The sequence below is a fragment of the Adiantum capillus-veneris genome, chromosome 22 (genome assembly GCF_014529385.1).
Source record: "Adiantum capillus-veneris isolate H3 chromosome 22, ASM1452938v2, whole genome shotgun sequence".
In the NCBI taxonomy this organism is placed as follows: Eukaryota; Viridiplantae; Streptophyta; class Polypodiopsida; order Polypodiales; family Pteridaceae; genus Adiantum; species Adiantum capillus-veneris.
In genome coordinates, this window is record NC_140952.1 from 43,597,301 (window position 1) to 43,607,207 (window position 9,907).

The window sequence follows — 9,907 nt, forward strand, 5'->3', positions numbered from 1 at the left end:
GAAGGCCAATAATTTGTCGGTAGCACCAACGGTGCCATCATAGCTGAGAAAAGAGATACTATTTCCTCCCTCTTTGAAGTTCTTTAGCTTTTGTGACCTTCACCATGCAAGGTAAGATTTGTGATGTCCTCCCCTCCTGTGTATTCTCTAGGAGAACAGCCATAGCTTTCATCGGTAGAAGAGGAAGGTGAAGAAGAAGGAGAAGAGGGTGACCTCTTTCTTGCCCTTTTCTTTCTTTGTTTCCTCTCTTCCCTTTTTGGAGTGACGAGGGAGGACTATGGGTTAACCGTTTCCTCTTGGGAGGAGTTGGCAATCGTTTAGTCTGCCTTCTTCGTGGAGACACGTCTTCGGAGGAACTTAGGGATTCATTACTTTCAAGAATCTTTGGATTCCTCCTCTCGTATGGGAGAGAGACTTCTTTTGGGGGTCTTATCAAGAAGCCTCCTAAGCTCTCTCTCCTCTTGGAGGGGAAAGGAAATCCCATAAGCAGAAACTTGTTGAGTAACTTTGGCTTGCAAAGCGGGGTTGCCCATATCTTGTTGCAACCTAGTGACAAGAAATTAACAAACATGGGGGCATCATCATTAGCACCTTCGTGTGCAAAATCAAAGTTATCAATGTTCATTTGTTGACCGCTGGGTCAACAACACAACATAACTCAAGTTTCGTACCAAAGTCTTATCTTTTGCGAGTTATGAAATGCTGCGGATTATGGCTATAAACGTCATTTGTAATGAGTAGTTATTCTAGTTTCAGAAGCCGGGGTGCAATGGCACTTCGAGATTGTAAATACAAAGCCATTTGACCCTTTCAACCCCATTTTTGGTTAAACCTAAGGTAGCCTTAGTATATAAGGTACCTAGGTCATTTTGTAAAAAGACTTTTTATCATAATCAAAAACTTAGCGCTGCCGTCTACTGTGTGTGAGAGAGAAAGAGAGTGAGCGTGAGCTTCATCCTCTCGCTATGCCCGGCTCGCTCAACACATTGGAGATTCGACTGCACCATTGTTGTAGGCTCGAGGAGCGCTACGCGACGACGCCAAGCATTCCACGCAAGACGAAGCGCACACGCCGACGCATCTACGAGCTATTTATGGCTGTAAGTGTATCAAACGATGTCTGTTTTCTGCGTGCTAGTAGTCTATAGAATCGTGGCGACATAAGCTACGCATATGTACTCATAAATTTTAGTTTCGGGCACTTTCAAAATTCTGCTATGTCATCCTACGCGTTTTTCGCAGATGGGTTTAGAGTGAGGGTTTTGAGTGTAGAAGCTTAGGGACAGGTGTATCGTAGTGAGGGGATGGTGTTCCTTAAGTTTCGTACGAATCTGGCATGATTAGGTGAGTTACCTTCCGTATGTGTGTATGTGGCTAGGTGGTGTAGTTGAGGGCAGTGAGGTGCTTGATTGTGGTTTAGTTGGCCTTCGAGAGTGTTGTATGTGTAGGATGGTCTCAGCCTGACAAGCTTAAGAGATTTCCTCCGTGTGCCTATCGTGTCATCTGTGTCCTTGATTGACATTATGTTGATCTAGGTAGTGTTTACATGCACTTCATGGGTGTGTGAGTCTCTCTCCGTCCAACATTGGCGCCGCTTTAGGGTCCAACTGTACTTTTGACCATACAAAACTGTTCACAGTGTCACAGAGTTCCCAAATCTTCTTTCAAAATTGAATTTGGACTCATTTTGACCATTCTAAACAGCATTTCACTATTTTGGCCATAACTTTCACAAACAGTATCGGATCGGAAAAGTTTTTATATCAAAACATAGCCTGAGAGCAACTCTACAGATCTTAGAGCAAAACTTGAACTAAATGTATGCTTATGGCAACCATTTAGGTCAACTTTTAAAAAAACGTCGTTTGAGGCCTCAAAATACATCCGCAAGTTAGGGGTGTCTGAAAGAGACAATTTGCGAGAATTGTGACGAAACGGTTGCGGTTTTGGACATAGTTTCGACTTTTCCCTAACCAAAGCACTTGAACACAGTGGACTAAGTCTACTTGAACCAAGCAAAATCTCTTAAGCCAAGAAATCATGTCTACCCTAGATTCAAACGCAGCTTACACAAGCTTGGAGATCCCGACGATAGAGGAATATCCTCCCACAATGGATCTTCCAAACTTGCAATTGATAAAGACCCATGTTGTTGAGAGAGTTTGGATGAGTGGTCATGAGAGTGAAGGACTATATAGATACATTGGCGACAATGAGGTCAATCTTTATAGGTGCTCAGATCCATACCTAGAAGAGATAACGGATTACAAGCTCTTGTATGTCTACACATACAGAGTTGACTGTTAATGGAGATCTATAGTTGTCGACAACTATGGACGAGAATACAGAGTTGTAGAAAGTACAAATCCACAAACTGTACTAGAAAGAGGTGGATATTTGGTCAATGAAGGACCACACATACCTCCACCAAACACGAGAATTCCTATAGGAATTCCAAGAAGAGAGCCACCAAGATTCCCTTCAAGAGCGATAACAAGAGAAAGATTGGGAGAGTCTCTGGTTAGACTTGTAGACAATCGACGAGTTAGACCATCCCAAGTCCAAAAATCGGTAAACAGAAAATACTCCGGAGATAAAGATCCGAGAGATCACGTAACGGCTTTTAAAAGAGTGATTAGAGCAGAGGAAGTTTCAGATTTTGCGACACAGTTTACGGGATTTGGATTGACTCTAGAAGATGATGCAGCTACATGGTTCGACTCGGTGGAAAAATGGGATTTTGAGACCCTAGATGAGCTGCTTGAGGAGTTTATTGAAGAATTCTCGCCAAAAGGCATTGCTCACAACACGGTCTCGCAAATCCATAGATTCAAATAGAAAGAGAATGAATCAGTACGCAAAGCATCATTACGGCTCAAGAGCTATGTTAAGCTGGAATTACCTACGCAAGCACGACTAATGCTGATCTTTATCCAGAGAATGAGACATGCGGGCCTTCAGAAGGATCTGCATATGATAAGGAGGATGACGCTAAACGAGTTGATCAAAGAAGCTCTTTATCTAGTGGATAATTGTGATGCATACAAAGAAAAGGACTTAAAGAGTCAAGGAAATGACACATCCTCTCAGCACAGCGTTTCACAGATAAGTGAGTCCATTGCCAAGACAACGACACCTATTGATCAAGAAAAGCTTATCGAAGACTTGGTCAAGAGGTTGATTCCTCTTGTAAGGTCTGATTCACGAGAGCCGAAGTGGTGTGAAACTGAGAGAAAATGGACGAACCATGCGGCGGAAGAGTGCTATTATAGCATGGAAAATGCTAGGGAGAGGTATGTACAACCTGTTCCAGAAGCACCTACTCCACCTAGATACATTACGGGGAGTGCGCCAGGACCAGTAGGAGTTTTAAGGCCACAGCTTGTCTTAGGACAACATCCTCCGCTGCCAGGTGCTAGAATGCAGGTAGACATGAGATACATGCCAATGATGGAAGCATCAAATAAACCAACGCCAGTACCAACTACAATGTGGTATAGCAACCAAAGTGGGTACTACCCTTCGGAGCAACAAAATGTTAGAGAAACACGTGGAGTGGTGAGGCCGGTACAACCTCCACCTCCTGGGTTTCAGTCGAAAGAAAGAAGGTATGAAATGGAAGAAAGGACATTGCGATTCATTGCAAATAGCGGCTTATCTAGGTCAAAGCTTGCTTATAGCCAAGAGGAAATGCTAAAAGAATCTCCTCAACCAGAGACAGATTGTCACAAAAGTCGTGACAACCACTTGGTCAAACAATGTCCTCATACGGCGATCACTAAAGTAAATGCCTATTTTCTTGAGTGTGGCATCACTCACTTGATCCCCGATTGCCCGAAAAACCCAAACCAAATCAGGAAAATCATGACAAATGTATCAGGGATTGTTCAGCTACCTAGTAGCTCAGAAAATGAAAATGTCGTACCAGTTCAAGTAGTTACGAGAGCACAAGCTCAAAATAAAGCTGATGAGAATTCAGAGACAAAGAACACGGAAAGTGACATGAGTCCAAAGACAGATGATGGACCAAAGACAGACGCACCTAGTCAGAAAACCAAGAGCAAACGAAATAGTTGGAAAGCTAGAAAGACTAGGATGAAAGCACGCAGGGAATGAGAGCAAAAATCCCTAGCTGAGAAGCTTACCGAAGCTGAGGAGAAGATAAAACAACATGAGGAAAAGGAGGCACCTTCTCTTACACAGATGGTTAAACCTCTAGAAGAACCATCCGCGGATGAGAAACCGAGAAGTGCTAGTTCAGGAGGATCTGTGTTGGTAGAGAAGGTTAATGAGACATTAGATGCCCTCTTGAAAGCCTATGATGTGAGGCTCAAAAACAACCAAACCCAAGAACACAGGTGGATGACATATCCCTATGCGGAACTAGAAAAGCAAAGGTTTGAAATGTGCAAGAAAATGATTCAAACAGCTCAAGATTTACTAGAACCACCAGTTGCAAAACCTGAGGATGTAATCCGTGTCATGCCTACACAAGTAATCCCACCAAACCAGGAACTAAAAGAGCCAGAGATTCTAGTCATGAGCACATACCAAACCTCAAAGACCCAGCATTAGAACCAAGGATAGCACTGAATAGCACGGATAAATCTTCCGAGGGATTTCACCAAGCTATACCTGAGGATTGTAAAGAGATAGATGGTCTTGACGAATTGTGGAAACAAGTCAGAGAGGCCAATGAAGCCGATGACCTAAGAAGACGATTAGACAAGACTAGTGATAAACGAGGAGTGTTTCTACCACCAATAGAGGAATTTGAGACTGGATCTCAAATGAATCTAGAGGTGCAATCGTGTTGGGGCGACAAAGGATCTGTACAATCTATGGATAGTCAACCCTGATTCAAAGGGGCTAGTAGATATTCTATCTACCCCAGTCACCTGTACAATAATGTTAGCCGAGTTTCTCAGAATAAGACCAAACATGTGGACTAATGTGGGTAAATGTCTAGAGAAATTTGGTGTAAAAACCCCAATGACTCAAATCGAGGAAGACATCAAGGAGCTTGAAATGCCTCAACAAAATACTAGGCCAGTTCCATTAAACAAGGTAGGCGAGTATTACGAGGGAGAAGATGGAAACACCACCCTTTCTGTGGAATTCAGTGGTTTAAAAACCATGGCAATCCTTGACAGTGGAGCTGGTGTGGCCATTGCAACCAAAGAGGTTTGGAAAAAATGGGGAAAACCTGCCTTGATATCCACACGAATGACCCTGCAGCTTGCAGACGGACACAAGAAAAAGCCCCTAGGAGTGATAGAAAAAGTACTTGTTACTTCTTGTGGCATTGAATAAGAACACACTTTTGCTGTTGTTGACTTTGGCAAGAAGAACAACTATGAAATCATTCTGGGAAGACCATTCATGCGACAATTGAAAATGGTCCAAGATTGGGGTTATGACCATATATACCTGAGACATATGGAAACCATAACAAAGATAAACTTGAGGGACCATAGCTATAGGGATGTGACGAGAACACCGGTTGAGGAGTTTGATTCCGCCATAGTAGCAGGATCAGAACTTCCAGCTTGGTTAGGTAAGCCTAAAGAACTGTAGATGTGTGGAGCTTCACAATGTGGTAGCTTGAAACATTAGGAATGTATCCTAGAGCGGGTTATAGAGGATAAGGACTATATCTTAGAACCATTTCCTGAAGAAGAGTTAGAGCCTTTTGGATGGGAACACATCTTGGCTACTCTGGACGTGTGCGCCGTGGAGGATGCTCCCGCAACAAAGTTTTGTGATGAAAATGGCTATGATGTTGTTCCTTATTTTGCAGTGAGTGTAATCCAGGAAAACGAAGAGAACTAGACATCAACAAGCTCTCGACATAAGGAGCAAACAAAGAAATGTGGAGAATCAAAAGATGAAGAAGACGACGAGTTCTATGACTCTGTAGAACACTTCGAGCTTCAAGAAGATCAACGACCCGGGAATCAATGTCATCGCTACACGAATAAAGTGCATCAAAAGTGGATTCCAAAGTCCTCAGTGAAGACACAACCACCACAAGCATCCTCATACATGGCTCCTAATAAGGATGCAAAGACTCATCTAGGAGGAATACGACCAGAGCAACGAGCTAACAATGCTCTAATCAATGGGCTAGAAAAGTCCTCCAAGAAACTACCACCCACGAGCAAACAGACAGTAACTTTCCACTACCAACCAAAAAATCAAGGGAAAGTACAAGAAGTCAACCTTGTTGAGGATAGTAGCGATAGTGATGAATCTTATGACATCCCCTATCATCAACTCAGGCCATCACTATCACCAACCCCTTCAGCAACAACCATGACAGGTCAAAAGAACAGGACAACAAGTAGCCAAAAAGCTCGACAAATATGGATATCAAAAAGCTAGATCGGCCAAAAACAGATATGGATCAAGAAGACAAAGATCTCTAATGACAAATCACAAGATCCCACACCAAAACAAAAACAAGGAAAGCCTGCACGAATGGGTAAGAATATCACAAAGTCGCAAGCTTTCACAACTCAGGTTTGGGCTCCAAAGAAGTTGATTCAAGCACAAAAAAGTCAAGAATTCATTTGGATTCCAAAACAACCACAGTATCAACTTTCAAAGCCTAAATCCCGTCCTCAACCAAGTGTACAAGGGCTGAAGCAAAGAACACTGTTGACTCACACAACAAAAAGGTGGATCCCAAAAAAGTCTCTTCAAACACAAACGAAGCACGGGCAAATATGGGTTCCCAAACGAGAGCCAGCAACAAAACAGCCAATAATCGCAAAGAAATGGATCCCAAAGAAGAACGACCAAACTGCTGTCAGTGCATCGCCGCTTGAATTCTTACAATTCTTCCTACGATTAAAGTACAGTTAGAAGAGAGCAAGTCGCTTCAATCAAGCAACGATACAGGAGCTTCAAAGAGCATTACATTGCTTAGAATAGGAAGCCTCGCCAACAAATGCCAATAAGAAAATTGCTTATACCCACATCTTGCACAACATAAATCTTTTCCATGCATTGACTGTGTATGCATAATAGGGCTACATTACAAGGCCTGCATAGGCACAACTTTTAATTGCCCAAGCACAACACATACCCTTTGCGATACCCTGTCGTAAAGGATGACTCCAAATAGGAAGGGGGGAGGCATTCTGAATGCGGACCTAATATTATGACTATTAGAGGGCAATGTTTTGTGAGATCCATTGAATTTTTTCATTTTATTGTGATAATTTTTGACGAAATTTAGAGTATATGCCCTCATAGTAGTGTTACACAGCAGTATGGGGACAAAATCCATATATGAGCCCCTAGGGACATGTGTATAGTGTACATAGCATTTAGATTTCTATTTGAATGATTTTTCTTTTGTTGAGTTGTTCTTTGTTTATTATTAAGAAAAATTTAAAAAAATCCATAATCCGCATGAAGAAAAGACTGACGAGAGGCCTGAGCACTACAAAGAGAAGAAGGTACAGGGAAACAATGAAACTTCACGAAGTATGTCTTAGCAGCCACTACAACAGCCGAAGAACTTGTCACAAAGCAGTGTCAACATGCAACCGACAAGTCATACAAGTCCGAGTCAAGTAGCTACGCCACAAAATGAGTGAGGTGTTAGTCACAAAGCTTCAAGTAATATTCTCTGTGGTCTAAGAGTCTTAGCTATTCTAGGTACTGCTCAAGCTAGAAGAGTTGAGCATATTTACGTTGTGTCGCTCATGCTGGTATAGGTGAGCAAAAGAGTCGAAGTCTAAGTACTTAAGTCTGGTGAAGTGAAGGAGAAGGTCCAAAAGACACTCACGTGCTGAGCACAGTGAGATACGAATGGAGAAACTTCTACATCAAAAACCCTTCGTGGAAAGGTGGAAGCTATTGAGACATCTTTTGATGTCACATGTGCTACATTTATTCCTCGAAACACCCATCATCTCCTTCTTTCACATTGCATGCTTTTGTTGACAAATTTCTCATATGCATATAGAGTGTCCCATAATTGGCACTTGCATCAGGCACCCTTTCCGTGTTTCACCCAAGCACTCACCTTTCATGAACATGTACTTCACGTTCAACTGCTCAACTCCAATAAGAGCGTATACCAAAGGCATTTTTTTCCCACCGGGTTTTTTCCCTTTGGTCATCCAAGTTTTAGACCCTAATCTAAAGACACCTATCACCATCCTCTTGTACATATTCCTTCTACATCAACAATAAGGAAATGCTACTCAAATCAATTGACAAATGAATTGGAGCACGAATTTCAGACCATAGCATACTTCTCCTCAATGGCGAGTCGAAGAATGGCCTACAATGACAAAGCTGCAGACAACACTAACAACACAATAACTCAAGAACAAAGAAGTCCTCAATGACAAAGAGCAGGCATAAGTGTAATCAGAGGATCACAAATTCTATAGATTGTAGAAGTTGTTTCTGAGAATCACAAATACTCCGAATTGACAGATTCACTGGAGCAAGTGAGTGATGGAGCTTTCTCTATCCCTGATGATAAGAGTCAAGTTAAACGACATTGGGTTTTTTTTGAATTCAGATCTGGCAGTAGACCTATAATGACAAAAACAGATGCTGCAGCTCAAAGCGTGGATGTGAAAGACATAAAGTTCGTCATCAATTATGATTTTCCTGAATCATGTGAAGACTATGTACATCGGATTGGACGAACAAGACAAGCTACTGCAAAGGCTATAGTCTATACTTTCTTTCCAACAAAAAAATGACAGCAAAGACCACATCGCCATCGACAACCAGGTCATGTCGGGGACGACATGAACGCGGAAGGGGGGAATGTTGACCGCTAGGTCAACAACACAACATAACTCAAGTTTCGTACCAAAGTCTTATCTTTTGCGAGTTATGAAATGCTGCGGATTATGGCTATAAACGTCATTTGTAATCAGTAGTTATTCTAGGTTCAGAAGCCGGGGTGCAATGGCACTTCCAGATTGTAAATACAAAGCCATTTGACACTTTCAACCCCATTTTTGGTTAAACCTAAGGTAGCCTTAGTATATAAGGTACCTAGGTCATTTTGTAAAAAGACTTTTTATCATAATCAAAAACTTAGCGTTGCCGTCTACTGTGTGTGAGAGAGAAAGAGAGTGAGCGTGAGCTTCATCCTCTCGCTACGCCCGACTCGCTCAACACATTGGAGATCCGACTACACCATTGCTGTAGGCTCGAGGAGAGCTACGCGATGATGCCAAGCATTCCATGCGAGACGAAGCGCACACGCCGACGCATCAACGAGCTATTTGTGGCCGTAAGTGTATCAAACGATGTCTGTTTTTTGCGTGCTAGTAGTCTATAGAATAGTGGCGACATAAGCTACGCATAGGTACTCATAAATTTCAGTTTCGGGCACTTTCAAAATTTTGCTCTGTCATCTTACACGTTTTCCGCAGATGGGTTTAGAGTGAGGGTTTTGAGTGTAGAAGCTTAGGGACAGGTGTATCCTAGTGAGGGGATGGTGTTCCTTAAGTTTCGTACGAATCTGGCATGATTAGGTGAGTTACCTTCCGTATGTGTGTATGTGGCTAGGTGGTGTAGTTGAGGACAGTCAGGTTCTTGATTGTGGTTTAGTTGGCCTTCTAGAGTGTTGTATGTGTAGGATGGTCTCAGCCTGACAAGTTAAAGAGATTTCCTCCGTGTGCCTATCGTGTCATCTGTGTCCTCGATTGACATTATGTTGATCTAGGTAGTGTTTACATGCACTTCATGGGTGTGTGAGTCTCTCTCCGTCCAACATTGTCGGCTCGGAGCCCTCGAGGCCTCGGAACATGAAATTGAGCTCGTCTCGAGAGGCCCCCGGTGGTATTCAGTGCTATCCTTGGTTCTAATGCTGGGTCTTTGAGGTTTGGTCTGTGCTCATGACTAGAATCTGGCTCTTTTAGTT